The sequence below is a fragment of the Protopterus annectens genome, chromosome 2.part0, assembly GCF_019279795.1.
Source record: "Protopterus annectens isolate FY-2018-M chromosome 2.part0, PAN1.0, whole genome shotgun sequence".
NCBI classification, from domain to species: Eukaryota; Metazoa; Chordata; order Ceratodontiformes; family Protopteridae; genus Protopterus; species Protopterus annectens.
The window spans coordinates 418,201,977-418,222,989 of NC_056728.1; the positions used below are offsets into that span (position 1 = coordinate 418,201,977).

General features: G+C 42.2%; 1 protein-coding gene across 2 annotated transcripts in view; it reads left to right on the forward strand.

The window, feature by feature from the left end:
• Positions 1–21,013, forward strand: part of LOC122793112 (proprotein convertase subtilisin/kexin type 5-like) — a 3,326,953-nt gene that overhangs the window by 555,925 nt on the left and 2,750,015 nt on the right. The gene's annotated exons all lie outside the window — the stretch shown is intronic.

The window sequence follows — 21,013 nt, forward strand, 5'->3', positions numbered from 1 at the left end:
TTAATAAAAGTAGAGATTACATGATTATACCTTAAAATCAAGTAGCACTATGACAGTGTGTTTATACATTTCCATAGTGTGCTTCATATCTGATCATTGTACAGAACAACTTTTCATTGATTGCCTTTCTGCATAATGTGGATTACTAGACAAAAAGTGCTTTAATGGGCTGACCACAGATGACAGCTGAGGGAAGAATCCTGAGTAGAATTTCTTTCTCTGTAGAAGCTAAGATTACAAAGTTCACTGACACTTTTGAGTTTGAACTTGTCCATATGTATTTGCTGTGCTCCCACAGGCAAATGTTTTCCAGTGTGTCATAATTGGCAGCATATACAGTGTTGTAAGCGACACATTTAATTATCTTAAAACCATGAAATAAGCACATGTTTGTGGCAGATTGTTGTTTCATTCTTTCAGTTGCTTATCCAAACTATGAGAACTGCTTTAGATGGATAGGGTTTCACATCCAGATGAAATCATACAGTAAGGTCATCGTAAGGACATCATGTATTGACCAAGTAGATAGCCCTTGTTAGAAAGTAAATAGTTTTGGCTGTTTTTTTATTCCTAGTATTTGATTTGTTCCCAATGTCTTTCAAAAGAATTAAATCTGTCTCCTGTACTGAAATTGTTTGCAAGTATGGCATAAGCTGTTCAGTTCTGCAGTTTCTGGGCAATATTCTTATAGCAGATATGGTGAGGTAGGTGATTGTTTATAATAGAGCACACCGTCTTTGTTCGCTCAGGTTTGGGTGGTGCTAACTTGACTGATATTCTGATGTGACAGTTGTCTTTAAATGTTATTTTTAGGCTATGAGGACTAAAAAGTTTAAGAAGCTTTAAATAAAAATATCTTGAAACTTAATATTGGGCGTAACGAACTTACTGAGATTGAAAGACTACACACATCCAGCAAAGGGGGGCTGCTGCCCTGTGTGTAGCCCCTTCTGTACATAGTTTTAAGTTCCACTGCCTGGTAGTCCTATGGAGGGGGGGGTGCAAGGGACAAAGCCCCCCAATGGACATTAAGCAGTCTGTCTTTTTGATCTCTCATCTCATTAAGAAAAACCTTAAACTAATAAAACTATATGTACTAATTATAATTACCATGTCTGGCAACAGCATACGGGTGGGGGGGGCTTGCTTCTGCACATCCTGGTTGTCTTAATATAGAAAATCGCCATGAGGTTAAGGGTATGAAACCGGTTTCAAGCTTAAAGGTAAAATGGTAGCTTGCTAAAAATCACTCCTTCTCTGAGACGCTAGTTAGAGATCTCGGATATTTTTGAGTGCTTCATCTACTATAATATGGAAAAAAAATTTTGTTAGATCATTGAGCTGTTAACTGCATTTGAAATCTTGAACGCTAGTTTTGTATAAATTTTGTCTGGATATCCTGGTATTAGTACCCCTTTTGCTCCTTTCTCTCTAAAGATGCAGTTTCACCATCACAACTCTATATTGAAAATGAGTCCCAGTTTACAGTGCCAGATAAATCATTTTGAAAGAATGGTGGTACATATGACAACTTCTTTTTTTTAGCTGTTTGTGTTTTAAAATCCATATTCCTTTCATGAAGAATAGATTGAAGTTATGGCATCAAATTTCTGGTAAGAATGATGCAATGTTTTAGTAGATGTTGGGGATTTTACCATGTTACTGTAGATGAGTTCAGATTCTTTGAAGACGTGAAACTCCTTGTATCCCGTATTTGCCTTTATTTAGCATGTCACTTAGAGAGGCCTTATCACAATTCTGCTGTAAACAGTGGATCTTGTTGTCTGTGAAGGCTTTAATAGCTCTCTTGCATTAGTTGGAGGATGACCAAGCAGTGAAAAGTGTATCTAAAACTTATTATTGGGCCTTTGGAGAGTTGCATCTGCTTGGAGGGAGGCAAGGTGAAAGAAGCTTGCTTTGTTCCATTGTCTATTTAGTTGTTGTTGTTGTGTCTTTCAGCTTTTCTCGGTTAGGGGTCGCCACAACGGAACTCCAGTCCGCTAATGATTGGCAGTAGATTTTTATGTGCCAAGTTGCCTGCCCTGACGCATTGTCTATTTAGTGCTGTTTACATTTTAAATATAGCATTAAGAACTGAGCAGATGCTAATGGACATAAATGTATTGATGTGCAGTGTATAGTAAAACATGTGTATTTAAAAATACATTTACATATTAGGGTGAATTTGATTACATTGACATAACTTATCTGAGAGTCATGGAATACTCACATACACAAAAACCTGCTGTACTTTTGTCCATTTCAAGAGGGATCCTCCTGTGGCATGCAGTTGCTTTTTCCTGTGTAAAGCACTGCTAACAATATGCTGCTGTTTCAGGAGAGTAAAATATGTTATAATGTAGCAATGGATCAGGTCCTTCATGAGTAAGTAAGTACTTAATGCACCACCAGCACATTGAATGAGTCAAACTCCTTCAACAAAAGTTTAAACAAAACTTTTTCTTTCTCAGCCTACCTCTTCTTATTATGCATATTAGTTTCAGGGTCATACAGCTACAAGGAAAATAGAAGGAAAAGAGAAAAAAACTTAAAAGGATGGAAAAGCAACTTGCTCAGTTGCAATCTCCCAGAAGAGATATTACTACTTAAAATATTCTATGACTTGTAAATTCAGGGAGCTGAGATGAAGAAGATTGTATTCTTCCAGCTAGTGTTCATTGAACAGTAGGATAGAACTCCATAGAAGATCTGACAACTGCAACATTTTCTGTTCATTAGTGTAGTTACTGGCAGTTGCAAGTCCTCAGGTTGCTTCAGATTAAAAACTAAGTTCAGACTTTGCATAGTCTGAAAACCACATATGTTTAATGTAAAGATAGCTTCCTAGAAGGCTGATGTGGACTAAGTAACGTCACAGATTTTTCTGTCCTCTTTTGGTAGCCGATGGAAGTGCCAGCATATGACATTTTTAAGAGGAAGGTAGGAGGGTTCTGCATATGTGGCTGTCATATTGTAAGAAGTTTGGTTTTCATATATGCCACTGGTTTTACCCGATTTTCTTGGCATATTGCTCAAAAAGTGTTTCCTTTGACGTTGAAGTCAACTCTCTCAATTTCAGAAAGCAAAACCTAAGAAGCAAGTAAATATCCTGTATGATTGTTGAGAGATGGAGAGAGTTAGGATATACATACTCTTGGAAAAGTAAATATTCTCATCATTACACTTTTTCCCCTCATGCTGCTATTATTATATGACAAAATGAATGCAGAAATAGTGAATAGACAGTTTCTACATTGTGAGTGATACTGATCAAATTGAGGCCATGCTGTATTCTTTATCAAATGTGTTACTCTGGAGACCTTCTATTTACCATGGGAAACTAGCAGACTAAATGGTTTACCCTGTATTCTTTCAGTATATTGAGCAAAATGTTTTCCCCAAATAGGTAACTTGTATAGTGCAACTAAATTGCTTAAGTTATTGTCCTTTAAAATGTGCAGTCGTTTATGTCATGCTTGTAACACAGTCAGTGTTTTTTTGGATTGTGTTATCAGCAGAATCTCTAATCTGTATCTCAGAAGCTGTAAATGAGATTATTAAATATCTGTATTAATATCCATTCTATATTTAGATCTGTGCACACACAGATGCTTGCATGAGTCTGTACACACATTCATATTCATATGCCCGATATTTTGGGGGAGTTTGTATAAACCACAATCCACATTTTCCATTTATCTTCTTTTTTTCTGATTCTTTTAGGTCAGAGTAGCATTTTCTGTTTACTTCAGTGAGCTGCATTAATTGTCTGAATAGGGCTTTGGACAGGTTTTACTAACTTTGTTGAATCAGAGTTTTATGTATTAGTTTGATTAGTGGCTAAAAGAATGCCAAAGTTGATAGATACGGATCATTGTGGTTTTGTGGAAGGGAGGCAAACGTTTGACATTAACAGAACACTGATGAACCACAGTGAAGCAGAATGTAAGAAAATACCATTGTTGTTTGTGGGTGTTGAAGCAGAGAAAGCATTTGATAGAGTAAGCTGGGATTTCATGAGTAGGGCAATGAAAGCATTTGCATTTCCTAATACAATAATATTGTTAATTTCATGAGTAGGGCAATGAAAGCATTCGCATTTCCTAATACAATAATAATGTTAGTTAGGATATATGAGGGATCCGAGACAAAAATTAAAGTAGGTGGGCCCCACTGTGACAAGTTGTATCTGAACAGAAGAACCAGGCAGGGGTGTCCTGTTTGTTCTTTGTTGTTTGCATTTTATTTACAACCATTGGCAAAGCAAATAAGGGACACAAAAAATTCAAGGTTATAATTGAAATGCTGTTCAAGAAAAGCTGGCTTTATTTGCTGATATTATTTTGTACGTGATGGAACCAAAAAATATCTGTGTTGTGGAACATTCTGAGACTGTTATGTGTTTTTTCAGGCTATAAAATTAATGAAAGTAAAACAAAGGCTGTGGCTGTGAACTATATACACACATGAATTGGTTCGGCAATGCCTATGTTTATGGGGACATGATAAAATGACCTATTTAGGAGTATGAATTAAAATGATTGTTGTGGCAGCTAAGGATATGTGAGAGGAGACTAAACAAAAGATAACACAAAAACTGCAAAAACTGGAAGGTCTTGCCTATGGATAACAAGATACAGGCAGTAAAAATGTTTAGTCCCTTTAGTTTTATTCACAGGTTATGCGTATTTTAAAAACCAGAGGAGAAGTTGTGGATAGTAATAGAGTTGAAGGATTTTATCTGGGGGAGAAGAGGACAAGAGTCAAGTGAGATAATCTGATCCTCCCAGTAGAACCAAGAGGTTTAGGATTACCTGATTTGAAGGGATATTTCAGAGCTACACAGTTAAGGCCCTTGTACATATCACAAGCAGAAAGCTCCAATTCAGAGTGGAAAGGGATGATAAAGTAGTGGGGTAATTCAGAAATAAGGAAAGAATGAGATTTTAGACAGATCCTTAAGGAGAATTACAACAGTCATACGGAGTATTAAATTCATAAAGTAGCAGAAAGTGTACCAAGAACTAAGTCAACATGGGAACGGAAAAAGGAGATTCTGCTGATAGGGATAACTGCAGTTATCGCTACAGAGAATAGGGAAGAGGGGCTAGGATTTACTGGAGGAAGCTGTCAAAAGAACCAAGGTGTTGGGAACAAATTTAGAGAGGGAAAGTAATACAATGGGAAGAGGCCAAGAAGACATTTGGATTGCAGGCTAGAGATCGCCTTCAGTAGCAGTGATTGATATCGGAGTATAGACAGAGAAATGGATATAGCAATCCTAAATGAAAGACGTGCACTGGTTGGAGTTTTTACTTGCTTCTAGAACTGAAGCTGCTGTTAAAAAAGGTATAATTAGTGGGGCATATAAAATATTGCAGTTTAACTATAGGAATCAGAGGAGGTCAGAAAAGATTGGAAAGAGATTAGGGAAGCAAGTCATTAAGAAACAGTGGAAGGACATATGGAAATATATGTGTGTGTGTGTGTGTGTGTGTGTGTGTGTGTGTGTGTGTGTGTGTGTGTGTGTGTGTGTGTAACAAAATCTAAAAGATTTAGGTTTAGGTTTTTGCCTGGAAGTGTTTGCATAAATAATTTTTTACCCCAAGCAGACTCCAAAGAATTTTTCCTCGGGTAGATGGTAAATGTTGGAGGTGTGATGGAGAAGAAAGAGGTACCTGGGAACATAAGTTCTCTGTGTGTAATGAGCTGGCAGACTTTAAAATTTATCTACAGAGTACTCTGGAATACTGGGCAAGCAAAGGAGTGTCTCTAACGAAAAGATTATTTTGAGCTGGGACAGAGGATCTGAATTGCCTGGACATAGTAAGGCCTTGTTAAGTTTAATTCTGGTCACCTTCAGAAAAGCAATTACTAGAAAATGGAAAACAAAGTCTAAACCAACTATACGTGAAGTAGTGAATATTATAACTGATATAAAAGAACAGGAAGTGGGATCTTTAGAAAAAGGTAGGAGTAAATTACTTGGATAAAAATATGGAAGTTGTGGGAACAGAACATGTAAAAAATGTTCTGGAGGAGGAATGAGATTTAAGAGAAGGCAGGAATTTAACAATTTATATGATGTTGCATTGGTTATATGGTATAGAATAATATATGTGATGTATAATGTTTATAAAGGTGAACTTGCTAATATGGTTTGATTCTTCCTGTTTCACTGTTGCAATCATTACACTTGGGTAATCTGCTGGCAGGTTGCCCTCAATCGGCCTGAATATCAAAGTCTTGGGTCCTGCGTCAGTTGCTGTCTCTTCTTCCATGACGTCAGATCATCAAGTGTATAAAACATGCAGCTGACGCCATTTTATTGAGTCTTTCTTGCCGTGTGGTGCCCGAAGCAGAAGCAGTTTGCAAGTGCTGGTCGGCCGACTCTTGAAATTTTCGCATTCGAGTTTCAGAACTGAAGTCTTCAATTAAAGCTAAGTACCCCATTGGGGAAACTTTTTCTTGCTCCTTACCGATGTCAGTAAAAGTTAATAATTGCATTACTTATGTGAAGCAAATACCTCATAAGGATTTTCATTTGTACTGTATTCCTTGCCTAGGCCCAGATAATAACATGCTTTGCTGTCGGTTTTGTGCTAGATTTAACCAACACACTATTAAGCGTCGGTATATTTTTGCTTCAAAATATTTTGGATCCAGATTTAATTACCCTGAAATGTCATTGGATAGCAATCCGACTACCGAAGTTCACAAAAAACGCAAAGAAAGAGACAGAGACAGATGGTCGAGGTCCAAAACCGACGACGAAGCTTCTCCTAAGCCATTTGCCGGTTCGCCAGTACTCAGTGAAGCGCTTTAGCAGCCCCGGATACCTGCTACTTTTGAGTCGCAGGCCTCTACCGAGACCCATGTGGAGTCCGGTATGCTGCGAGATTCTCAGAGTATTGAATCTGCGGATGTCTCCCTCGGATGGGTCTGGAGCCGCTGAGCAGGCACCGGTTTCTGAGGGTGTTTACAGGCCTCAACATTTGTATATAAAACCGACTCCAGCTTCAAAAACAAAAACAACTTCTCTAAGTCTAAAAAACCGACGTATGAGCCACGTGCTCAGGCCCCTATGCCTAAAAAACAAATGATCAAAATAGGCCTTCCTCTTCTGATCAGGAATTTTCTATACCACCCTATGAGGATTCAGATGCAGAAGAATCCATCCCATCTGCATCTCCTCCTGAAGATTATTCTTCTGGGGAAACCTTGCATACTTTAAGGGAACATTTTCATTGGGAGAGTCAGGATTTCTCTGAATCAAAAAAGAGGCTTAGGGATTTCCTTCTTCTTCCTCAGCATAGGCCTTTGGCAATAGCTCCTGTATTAGACATTGTTTATTATGTGTTTTCAGAATCAAGCATGGCTCCTGATTCCCTGCCTCCCGCTCCTAGTAAGCCAGACCGATATTACAGGGTTCCTGACTCCCACAAATTTTTATAAAAAAAATCCTGCTGCTGATCCTGAAACTATCTCACAGGGTCCCAAAGGTGTAAAGGCCTCTACAGCCAAAAATCCTACCCCCTCTGATAGACATTCCAGGGAGCTGGATAGATGGGGAAAGAAGGTTTATACATCTGCAACCTTGGCAATTAGGGCCTTAAACTGCCAGTTTCATATGCTTAAATAGCAGCATGTTATGGGCTTATTAAAACAGAAAATGATGTTGATTTCTGATTGTGTGGAAAATAAAGAATTACAGGAATTATTGCATGCAGCTGAACAAGTTGGAAAGCATACTTTGCAATGTGGTTTTGATTCCTTGGAGGCCTCTTGTAGGGCCGTGGTTACTGGATCTGTGATTAGAAGGCATGCCTGGCTCAAGGAGCAAAATCTGCCTGATCATATTAAAGCTAAATTGTTGGATGCACCTTTACAGCATGATACTCTGTTTGGTAATAAGGCAGAAGAGGTTTTAAAGAAAATGGAAGATAAAGCTAAATCTATGCAAACTGTAAAAGAATTCTTACAAGTGCAGCCACCCAGATTCAGTAGGCACTGGCCCACTAAAAACTGGTCCTTTCCTGTGACCAACAGAGCCTCACAAGGCAAATCCAGGTGCTCAAAAAGCTCTAGATACCAGTCACAGCGTTCTTACAGGTCAAAGTAATGGGGTGCCTCTACCTCCAAATCTGGAGGAAACAAAGCACAACCCTACAGTAAGCAGTCCGAATGAGTTCCCTCTACCATCACCAAGCACTTATCTTTTGGCAGCCCCCTTGGGGGGGGGGGGGGATTAGCACTTCATGCTCAAAATTGGCAGTTAATTATCCAGGACAAGTGGGTATTAAACATCGTATCTCAGGGGTACAGATTTCATTTCCATACTTTGCCAATTCCAAATGGTTGGCCGGATCTGCCACAAAATCAATGGGCAGAGGCTCAGAAACAAGTTACGTCCCTCATGGATATGGGGGCTATTCATCCAGTACCAGAACAGGAAAAAGGACAAGGTTTTTATTCAAGACTGTTCCTGGTACCCAGAAAAGACAATGCCTGGTGTCCAGTACTGGACTTATCGATTTTGAACACGTTCTTGGACATTCCAAAATTCAAAATGCTTACTTTACAACAGCTACTGCCCATGCTGGGCAAGAACGCTTAGTTAGTGACTCTAGACTTAAAAGAGGCATACCTGCATATCCCAATAAGGGAATCATGCAGAAGATACCTCTGCTTCAAGGCAGGTTTTATGCATTACCAATTCTCTGCACTGCTCTTTGGCTTATCTACTGCACCCAGGATCTTTACAAAGTGCCTGGCACCAGTAATTGCATTTTGCAGACAAAGAAGCATTCAAATGTATCCTTATCTGGACGACTGTCTCATTCAAGCAGAGAACAAGGACACTCTTCTTCAACATCTGGCATTTGTAAAAAGGCTTCTAGCATGCCTAGGGTACACAATAAACGAAAAGAAATCACAACTGGTACCCTCTCAAAAAATTACATTCCTGGGTGCAAGCTTGAATACAACTGCCCATATGGCTTACCTTACCAGCCAAACAAAGGCAACTGACTATATACTTCAAACAGATGGCAACAAAAATCCAGTTATCTGCAAGACAAATTCTGCAGGCTTTGGGGTTCATGGCATCCTGCATTCTACTAATTCCATATGCAGGACTGCATATGAGGAAACTTCAATGGTATCTAAAAAGTTTATGGAGTCAACATTGTCACAGCCTGAAAAAATGATTCCTCTCATTCCCTGCCTACAACAGGAGTTTCTTTGGTGGGCAAAGACATGTCACCAAAACAAGGGACTGTCTTTCACTCTACCCCCTGCCACCCAAACCCTAACTACAGATGCATCAGACTATGCTTGGGGGCCCACCTGGAGGGGAGATGCATTCAGGGCATATGGAACCCAAAACAAATGCATCTGCATATCAACCAGAAAGAGATGCTAGCTGTTCAGAATGCCCTGACAGCTTTCAAGGACTTATTTCATCCAGGACAACTACTGATAAAGACGGACAACACCACGGTTATGTGGTACATAAACAAGCAGGGGGGGGGTACACATTCCTACCCCCTTTGCAGACTAGCCATGGCATTGTGGGACATAGCCTTGACTTACCAAGTACATCTTCAAGCAAAATTCCTGCCAGGAAAACAAAATACTCTGGCAGACGACCTAAGCAGAAATCTTATGGACCCTCACGAGTGGAAACTGGATCCACAAGTCTTCAGCATGGTAACACAAAAATGGGGGAGCCCAGACATAGATCTATTTGCCTCTCCTCAAAATTATCAGCTGGACAAATTCTGCACAAGGACTTATCACAGACAAGCATGGAAAGTGGATGCCTTGTACTTCAGTTGGAAAAACCTATCAGTCTATGCCTTTCCTCCCCTGCCTTTTCTCCCCAAGGTCTTACTAAAGGTCAGACAGGAAAAAACAAAAATGATGCTGATTGCCCCGGACTGGCCTCGCCAGCACCGGTACCCAATTCTAAGGAATATGTCTCAACTCCCCCCTTGGTACTTGACTCAAATACCTCATCTACTGTCTCAGCAGAGCAATCAAATTCTGCACAATCAGCTCCAAACTCTGAACCTGGCAGCATGGCTGATCATGTAATTATTCAAACACCTCTCAGTAAATCTGTGATGGATGTCATTTTGGAAGCCAGAAGGCCTGGTACTAGAAAATCTTATGCTGATAAATGGAAGAGATTCTGTGTTTGGAATCAAGCACAAGGAATGGACACAGCAAAACCACATATTCCTCAGATTATACAATACTTGACTGAGATGCTTGACAAGGGCCTATCTTTTTCTTCAATAAAATCCATGCCTCTGCCATCTCGGCTCATTACAACACGGAGCCTCCCATCTTTTCTCATCCTCTGCTAAGAGAGTATCTTACAGGGGCCAAAAATGTAAGGCCTCCCAGAAGATCACCAACTCCTGCATGGGACATCAATTTTGTGCTGGAAAAACTCACCCTGCCTGGTTTTGAACCAGCAGCTACTGCTGATATAAAGTTTTTATCTTGGAAAACAGCTTTCCTTTTGGCAATCACTTCAGCAAGTAGGGTTTCAGAACTACAGGCCCTCATGGCTGTGGAGCCATTTATTACATTTTACCCAGACAACGTGCCCTGAGGACAAATCCTTCATTTATGCCTAAGGTGGTATCCCGTGTGGCTCTTAACCAAACTGTTCACCTGCAAACTTTTTACCCAAATCGCAGAACAAGGGGGAGCGGATTCTGCATTCATTGGACATACACAGAAAACTAAGATTCTACTTAAACAGGACCAAATCTCTAAGAAAGTCTGAGCAACTACTGGTGGCATTTGCTGCAGGATCAGAAGGGAAGGCTATATCAAAGCAGACTGTTTCTAAGTGGATAAGCCACTGCATTAGTTTCTGCTACTTGCATCATGGTAAACCAGTGCCCAAGGGAATCCGGTCACATTCCACCAGGGCTGCCTCTGCCTCAGCAGCCTTTCTCAGGGGAGTTCCAACCAAAGACTTTCTAGAAGCTGCTACTTGGAGCACTGTTCATACTTTTACAAAGCATTATCATTTGCCTCTATTCTCTAAGTCCAGGGCAGGCTTTGCCATTGCAGATGTCCTTCAAGGATGCAACCGCAGCCCTAACATATGGGTTGTCCTGCCTCAGGCAGCCCTTCGGTCGGCCGGATTCCAAAGTCTGGGTCTGGCCTTGGCTGATGTCGCACTTCACCCGATGTCATAGCTGCTGTGTATTGGGTATAAAGGCATCAGCCGACGCCATTTTCCTCAGTCTTTCTTGCCGCGTGGTGCCCGAAGCAGAAGCTGTTTGCAAGTGCCGGTCGGTCAGATCCAGAGATTTCTACTACCGAAGACTTCTAAAAAGCTAAGTACCCCGTTGGGGACTCTTTCTTGCCTCAGCCGATGTCAGACAAAGTAAATAATTGTTTAACTTGTGGGAAACAAATACCTCATAAGGATTTCCACTCTTACTGCCTTCCTTGTTTAGGCCCAGACCACGACGTAGCAGCTTGTCTAGCCTGTGCTTCCTTCAACCGACGGACGCTTAGACGTCGGTCGGAGTTTGCAGAGGAGTTTTTTGGTCCCGCTTTTGCATACAAAATGCCGTCGGAGACTCCGACTACACAATTAGCTAAAAAGCATAAGGAAAAGGACCGACACTCGCGGTCCGTGGTTTCGGCTGAAACCACGGTTAGGCCAACCGCGAGTGTCTCGGTTTCGGCTGAAACCGAGTCCTCGGTTCTTCCTTCGGCCGAAAGCATGCCTCCGATAGCCGAGGCACCCAGGATTTATCAGATACTATTCCTTTAGACATATCTACCCCCTGCACGTGGAGCTGCTAGACCCCCTGCATCTATGTCTATCAAGGCTTTTTCCAGGGCTAAAGCAGCTAAATCTTCTAAGGCCTTACCTGCTAAAACTCCCTCACACAGGCCTACCTCTAGTTCCCAAATGCTCAGCCTGGCTGAGGATCTCATTTCTTTGATCAGGGGATCCCAACCTCACCCAGACAGGGCCTCTCAACCCCCTCCAGATAAGAGGCCTAGAACTGAACCCCCGGAACCTGTTTCTACAGACTATTCCTCGGATGACTCAGATATTTCAGACCCTCAGGAAGGCCCATATTCTCCTTATGAGGATTCTGATGCAGAAGACTCCATTCCTTCTGCTTCTCCTCCTGAAGAATTTTCTTTTGGGGAAACCTTACATGCTATGAGAGAACATTTTCAATGGCAGGGCCAGGATTTTTCAGATTCAAGGAAAAGGCTAAGGACTTTTTTACATTTACCACAGCATAGGCCTTTAGCCATTCCTCCAGTACTAACAGTTGTTGATGATGCATATAATGATGCCTGTACTGCCCCTGATTCTCTCCCTCCAGCCCCTGCCAAGCCTGACAGATATTACAGGGTCCCGGACACACACTACCATTTGTATAAGGCTCCTGTTGCAGATCCTGAAACCATTTCACAGGGCCCCAAAGCTGTAGCAGCTGCCTCTGCCAAAAACCCTCTCCCCTCTGAAAGGGAATCTAGAGCATTAGAGAGATGGGGTAAAAGGGTATATACTTCTGCTACTCTTTCGGCCAGGGCCTTAAACTGTCAATTTCACATGATTCAGTACCAGGAATTTTTGTTAGACCAGCTAAATAAAAAACTGTCCTCTCCTGAACCTATAGACCATAAGTCCCTTCAGGATTTGGTACATAACTCTCAGCAGGTCAGTAACCATTTCTTAAAATGTGGCTATGATGCACTGGAGGCTTCCTTTAGATCAGCTATGACTGGAACAGTGATTAGAAGGCATGCCTGGTTAAAAGAACAATCCTTACCAGACCATGTTAAGTCAAAACTCCTAGATGCTCCTATGGAGAAACAAAATTTGTTTGGCTCCCCTGCACAGCAGGTTCTAAAGAAGGTGGAAGAAAAAGCAAAATCTGTCCAAACAGTCAAGGATTTCTTATAGGTCCAACCTCCGAGGTTTAGCAGAAATTGGCCTTCGAAGAATTGGTCCTTTCCAGACACCTCCAGAGCACAGAGAGGCAGAAATAGACGCCCAAGAGGCAGAGGTCAATCCAGGGGTGCCTAACAACCAGAGAAGTACTGCCACAGATTCGGCTACAACCACTTTCACAGGACAGACACAATGACTTGGCTCTGATTCCGCCTACCAGGGAACAACTGGAAGCACCCTTGGGCGGAAAACTAGCCTTATTTTCCGTAAACTGGCATTACATTACAGGAGACAAATGGACTTTACAAACAATAGACAAAGGCTACAGGTTTCACTTCCACACTCTACCAAAAAAGAGAGGAATGCCAAACCTACCACCAAGCCAAAAAACAAACGCTCTAAGACAAATCAACAACCTACTAAGGATGAGAGCTATAGAAAAGGTACCGCCTATGGAACAAGGACAAGGATTTTACTCCAGACTTTTCCTTGTACCAAGAAAAGAAAATCAATGGAGGCCTATTCTCGACCTGTCCGCTCTGAACACATACCTCATTGTTCCAAAATTCAAAATGCTGACCCTACAGCAACTTCTTCCCATGCTGGGCAAGGAGTCTTGGCTGGTGACTGTAGATCTCAAGGAGGCATACCTGCACGTCCCTATAAGACCAGATTGCAGAAGACACCTCAGATTTCTTGCAGGATCAGAGCATTATCAATTCTCAGCATTGCCCTTTGGCTTATCTACTGCGCCCAGAGTATTCACGAAATGCCTGGCATCAGTAATTGCTCATTGCAGGCTTCAGGGAATTCAAATTTACCCATACCTGGATGACTGCCTAATACAAGCGGACAACAAGACAAAATTAACAAAAGATTTGGAAAAGGTTATACAACTGCTGCAAGCCTTGGGATACACAGTCAACATGCAAAAGTCAAGACTGGTGCCATCCCAAAGGATAACATTCTTGGGTGCAGAACTGGACACATCAACTCAGATGGCATTTCTCACAGAAGAAAAACAAAAGCAACTACCAGTCTATTTCATGACATTAACAACACAAACTCAGCTTACTGCAAGGAAAGTCCTGCAAGCCCTGGGTTACATGGCATCCTGCATAATATTGATTCCGCATGCCAGACTGCATATGAGAAAGTTGCAATGGTACCTAAGGAATGTATGGTCTCAACACAAGCACAGTCTAGAAGCCCAGATTCCAATAATTCCATGCCTGAAGCAAGAATTCCTGTGGTGGGCTCAGGCCTGTCAGTTGAACAGGGGATTGCCTTTCCACAAATCTCATCCAAGCCAGACCATCACCACGGACGCCTCAGACCTAGGCTGGGGGGCGCACATGGTGGACAAGTGTATACAAGGCCTATGGACACAAGACCAGCTGAATCTACACATAAATCAAAAGGAGATGCTGGCAGTGAAACATGCAATCCAGGCATTCAGACCATTTCTTCAACAAGGTCACCTGATGATAAGGACGGACAACACCACAGTCATGTGGTACATCAACAAACAGGGAGGTACACACTCTTATCCTCTATGCCGGATGGCAATGGACCTGTGGAATGTGGCCCTGAACCTCAACATTCAACTCCAGGCCAGATTTGTACCAGGAATCACTAGCAGACACCTTAAGCAGAACTACCACGGATGCTCACGAATGGATGCTGCATCCAGATATCTTCAAAACCATAACAAAGAAATGGGGACTACCAGAAATAGACCTGTTCGCCTCCCCACACAACCACCAATTGAAGAAATTCTGCACAAGAGCATACCACCCACTTGCTTGGAGGGTGGACTCCCTATCCTTCAGCTGGAAAAACCTGACAGCATATGCATTCCCACCTCTTCCTTTGATGTACAAAGTCCTACTGAAGATCAAAGAGGATCAGCCAAGGATAATCCTGATAGCTCCAGACTGGCCGAGGCAACATTGGTACCCGCTACTGAGAAGCATGTCTCGGACACACGCATGGCCTCTACCTAAATGTCCTTTACTTCTAACACAGAACAACTACAAGATCCTACATCCAAACTTGAAAACACTACAGCTAGCTGCTTGGAATATTGCATAAAACAAAATAACCCAGATTTATCTCAGAGGGTTAAGGACATTCTACTGGAGGCTCGCAGACCTTCCACAAGGAAGACTTATTCAGCCAAATGGAAAAGATACCTCATTTGGAGTGCAGCAAAAGTGGAAAATGTATCATTGGCAAACATAGCAAACATCCTGGAATACTTAGCAGAACTCTTCCACAATGGCCTGTCCTACTCCTCCATTAAGATTCATGCATCAGCAATTTCAGCAGAATACAACATGGATCCTCCAGTCTTCTCTCATCCTCTACTCAGGCAGTTCCTGAGAGGAATCAAAAATGTAAAGCCTCCAAGGAAACCACCTTTGCCTACATGGGATCTTAACTTTGTGCTGGAAAAGTTAACACTTCCCCCTTTTGAACCAGCAGCTACAGCAGACTTACAGTTCTTATCTTGGAAAACTGCTTTCCTGCTTGCAATCACCTCAGCAAGAAGGGTATCTGAGTTACAGGCATTAATGGCAGTACAGCCCTTCCTTATCTTCCATCAGGATAGAGTGTCTCTGAGAACTAACCCTACTTTTATGCCAAAAGTGGTCTCCAGAGTATCATTGAACCAAGCGATTCATTTACCTACATTCTTCCCCAACCCACAGAATAGGGGGGAAAGACTATTACATACCTTGGATGTGCACAGACAATTATGCTACTATCTGGACAGAACTAAGACTAACAGAAAAACTGACCAGCTTCTGGTAGCATATGCAACATGAATGCAAGGAAAAGCAATTTCAAAACAGACAATCTCAAAATGGATAGGAAATTGCATCAGATTTTGCTACTCTTTTCATGGAAAGACAACTCCAGAAAATATCAGGCCTCACTCCGCAAGAGCTACAGCCACCACTACAGCTTTCCTACGAGGAGTGGCTACCAAAGACATTTTAGAAGCTGCTACTTGGAGCTCCGTGCATACATTTGCCAAGCATTATAATCTTCCTTTATACTCCAGATCCCGAGCAGGTTTTGCAACTGCTGTTTTGCAAGGGATCTTAACTACACCATCTTTATCTTAGTACCTCCTCCCCCAGTTTGGCTATGGTATTCTACCCATATGTTAGGACTGCAGATGCATCCTTGAAGGACATAGTACAGTTTTGTACCTACCATAAATGTAGATGTCCGATAGGTATGCATCTGCAGTCAGGATTACCCACCCTCCTTCCCCTCTGTGGTATTCCTAGGGTATTTACCCCTCTTTTAGCTAGCTGGGGGGGGATCTATTATGGTGTATTTGTTTGTATATATATGTATATATGTATATTTATTCTTATATTGTTTGCTCTCTACTGTTTGGAATTATTTGCATTTATCCAAATTTAGCCTTCCTAGAGGGCATCTGGCATCTGGGGCAAGAAACACTGAGGAAAATGGCGTTGGCTGATGCCTTTATACCCAATACACAGCAGCTATGACGTCGGGTGAAGTGCGACATCAGCCGAGGCCAGACCCAGACTTTGGAATCCGGCCGACCGAAGGGCTGCCTGAGGCAGGACAACCCATATGTTAGGACTGCAGATGCATACCTATCCGACATCTACATTTATGGTAGGTACAAAACTGTACTTTCTGCAGGGCCTTATAGCCGCTCCTAATGCTATTTAGTTCCATCCTTCCATCCATAGCTTTGGGATTCAACCCAAATGTAATGACTGTAACAGTGAAACACGAAGAACATAGTACAGTTGTGTACACTTACCATAAATGTAGATGTTCGAGTGTTTTCACTGTTCTAGTCCGGGTTACCCACCCACCATTCCCCTTTTTTCTAGAACTTCTCTTTCCTTCACTATATTCTAAAGCCTTTGTGGTGTATTTGCTTTTAGATGAAGGTAAAGTTTATGTTGCTAAAAGTGCATTTATCTATATATATTGATGTTTATTTATATAGATATATATATATATATATATATATATATATATATATATATATATATATATATATATATATACATACTCCCCTTTTGTGGAGCACCTGACATCTGGGGCAAGAAAAACTGAATAAAATGGTGTCGGCTGCATGTTTTATACCCCTGACGACCTGACTTCATGGAAGAAGAGACAGCAACCGACGCAGGACCCAAGACTTTGATATTCAGGCCGACTGAGGGCAACCTGCCAGCAGATTACCCAAATGTAATGACTGCAACAGTGAATACACTTGAACATTTACATTTATGGTAAGTGTACACAACTGTACTTTTCTTTAATAAGCCAAGATCTGTATAGCTACTCTATTGCCCAATCTTGGAGAAAACTACCCCTTTCCATCAGAATAATAATTATTATGAATTCAAAAATGCTCTAAAAGAATACTGGCTGAACTGGACATGGCCCTGTAAAAATCACAACTTAAATGAACTCTCTCTTTTCTCCTTCCTTTTTTTTCATTTTCACTTTGTTCTTGTCTAATAACTACTTTATACTACACCACTAGTTTGTATCGCTTCTCTTTTTTCATCACTGTGCTTGTTTCTTCCCTCTTGTTTCTTCCCCTCTGAATTTGTAATTTCTATTTCTTTCTTTTATCTGTTATTTTTCTACTTCTTTCTGTCCTTCTTGTTCTTATCTAACTTTTTGGCTGTCTACTCATTCTATTTTTTTTCAGTTTTTAATGAATTTTTTCTGTTAATTTTTATACTGTATCTATCTATGTAATGAATATTTTAAATGCTTGTATTGCCTTAATAAGTATGTTCATTTTTCATATTTTCATCTTGTAATGTATGCTGTATTGGAGATTTTCTCCCTGGGCCTCCACTGAAAAAGAACCCATGCTCAGTTGGATATTCCCGGTCAACAACTGATAAATAAATAATAAACAATGTAAGTATGTTGCAATTTGAAAGAATAGTATGCGAGTATTTTCTGTGAAAATGTTAAAACTGTGTGTACATGGAATATAGAAATGTAGAAATGGAGGGGGAGGTATGCATTTATTATTCAGATGTCTTTTTTTTTCTTATTACCAAATGTAATGCTTCACCAACAATATATGTATACAGTCGACTATTTTTATTTGAAACATCAATTATTTGTATTTAGTTATCTTTCTTACTATTGTTATAGCATCACTTTTAAACATTGTAGCGTTGTTGCCTCACAACAAGAGGTTCTCCCGTTCCATTCTTGGCTGGAGCGCCTTCTGTGTGGAGTCTGCATGTCCTCCCCACGGTCGAGTGACGTTAAAGACATGCAGGTAGGTGCGAGCGTGAATGGGCTTGCCTTCTTTGAAGGTTGGGCGTCGGGCTGGCAACTCGGCACCGTAAAAATTCACTGCCAATCATTAGCGGACTGGAGTTCCACTGTGGCAACCCCTAACAGGGAAAACCCGAAAGAAGAAGAAAAGTTTACATATGTCACAAGTGATAATTCCATCTGTCGATCCAGACTCCTTGTCCCATTTTTGCACATAGAGTTGGGGTGTCACTTAAACAGTTAGTCATCTAGAGATAAGGTTTACACCAGCGGGTGGCTACCTCTGCTGTGGCTATTCTTCCATCCTTCAGATTTGCACTCAGACTCAAAGCTATGGCCAATTTAGAGTGTCCAATCCATCTACTGCACTTCTTTAGAATGTGAGAGGAAACTGGAGCACCCAAAGGAAACACATGCAAACACAGAAAGGACATGCAGATTCAGTAAAGATGCTTAACATTTTTTGTTAGATTAATAGTTGTTTTGTGTCTGATTTGCCTTGCCAGTCAGTGCTGAATTGCCATTGGCTGGATGCTGTTTTTTAGTGTTTTTTTTTTCCTTGAGAGGATAATTCACTATGTGATAGTGTTCAATCTCGCCGTTTGTTCTTACACATGGGTTCGGAGCCGATCCTCGGCTCCGTGTCGGCCGCTTGCAAGCTCTGCATCGAGAAGAAGCTTGAGACAATCTAATACCCACAATCCCCCTCTGCCTTTACCTCAGATCTAGTTTGCCACTGCTGCGTTCGCATCGCTGGGAGCTAGCTCGAGCATCTTGAGATAAGATATAACTTTATTTTTGTTATATTTTAGAGAAAGTTTGTTCTAAAAGTACCTTTTGGTATACTTGTGTATGTGTGTGTGTGTAGGTAGAATTTCTCGGTACCGTTAAGTTTGTTTAACTGGTTAGAGTTTTTCGGGGCCTACCACCCCTTCTTAAATTTGACAACCGGACTGACATAAACATCGGATTTGACCTTTTTCTATTGGATTTGTCACTTATACTGGACTTGACTTTTCTCTTTCTTGTAAAATGTCCGAGAAAATTAAATCAGGCTTTAAACGTTGTCAGTGTGGCCAAAAAATGTCAGTTACTGACAACCATAGTTCCTGTGTCTACTGCCTTGGCCCTCTCCACTTACAAGAGGACTGTTCAATTTGTCACTCTTTTAGTGGGAGGGTCATGACAGATAGGCGCAGGAAACTCATGGACAGAGGGTTATTAAAACCTTCCTTTCAGGAGGCTCTGGATGCTTCAGACCAGGCATCCAAATCCTCGAAGGAATCGAAGACGTCAGAGCCCAAGTCATCGGCTCCGAGCTCTTCGAGTAAAGTTAGATCACCGGTTCCACAGACTTCGGGGCCGAGTGTTCAACTGGTGTCGGTTCCTGAGCCCCGAGCCTTGGAACCGGTGATGGAGCTCCCACCATCGACTTTATTGAGGTCGGCTCCGTCTTCGGTTCCTTCGACCCGTTCTTCTTCTAAGCTCTCCGATGTCGATGTGGATCGTGTGGTGCAGAAGTTATTGGAGCATTCGGCCCTATCCAAACTTATTTCAGTTTCCACCCAGTTGGTGTCGAAACTTGAAGGCCTCCCATTGTCTCCATCCATTCCTCCTCCGAGACCTGTCCAGTCTTTGGAGCCGGAGGAGGTTGATCTTCTGATTGTGGAGCCCTTGGGTCCAGAACCGTCCTTTTCTCGGTCTGTTCCTCTCACCTCGACTCCGTCGGACCCGGTACCGGAGTCTCGGAGCCGACGATCTGTCCTTGGTTCCGGGGCCGAGAGTCAAACCGACGTTTCGGTTCCGACTCTCCCCCTCGGGGCCTCGGCGCGGATCGATTCGGCTCCGTCCTCGGGGTCGATGCCTTCGGTGCCTGTTTCAGGGATTCTTCCCATTTCTTCGGAACCGGGAGATTCTTCGACTCGGGACCCGGGGGCTTTCGATCTAATGAGGAAGGTGTTGTCTACCCAGACAACCACATCAGTAGAAGCAACCTCTCCTCCCCATAAAGGGCCGTTATCCTCCTCTGCACCCACGGCCACATCCAAGCGTCGAGCACCGGTGTCTCAGCCACCCCTGGAGGGTACCCCCTCTTCCTCGGAGGCTTCTTCGGATGCTCCCCACAAAGAAGTCCCTAGGAAAAGATTGTGTAAGAGGAGACACTTGGATTCTCCACAAGAATCCTTGACATCCGATACTGACTTAGATGAGTCAGAAGGGTCCCCTAAGTCACCTTCAGAAGATGTCTCTTTTTCTGACATATTGGAGATCCTAAAACAGAGAGGTGACTGGCAGTCCCTCCCCCCTTCTGAGGATGAGTCAGTCCTGCTGAAGGCATTCGGTGCTCGCCCTTCTTCCTCCTGGGTCACTCCGCCCTTCGATGAATTAATGGAACTTATTGCTCGAAGGGCGTGGGAGGCTCCTGACACAGTGGAACCAGTCCCAAGGAAACCCAATAAATATATCACTGCACCCCAGGACAAGACTTACTTGACAAAAGGAGTTCCAGTGGACGCTATGGTGGTGGCAGCGGCCACGAAAAAGGAGATGTCGGAATCTTCCTCATCTGTCCATCCCCCTAATAAAGATTCTAGGACTATGGACAGGTATGGGAAGCGCATTTTTAGTTCAGCGGCTTTTTCCATGCGATCCCTGAACTATTTGACCCACTTTACACGACTACAGAGGGATCTAGTCAAAGAGTTGGGAGATACCCTCCAGGATACTACGGATGCTGCTGTCTCA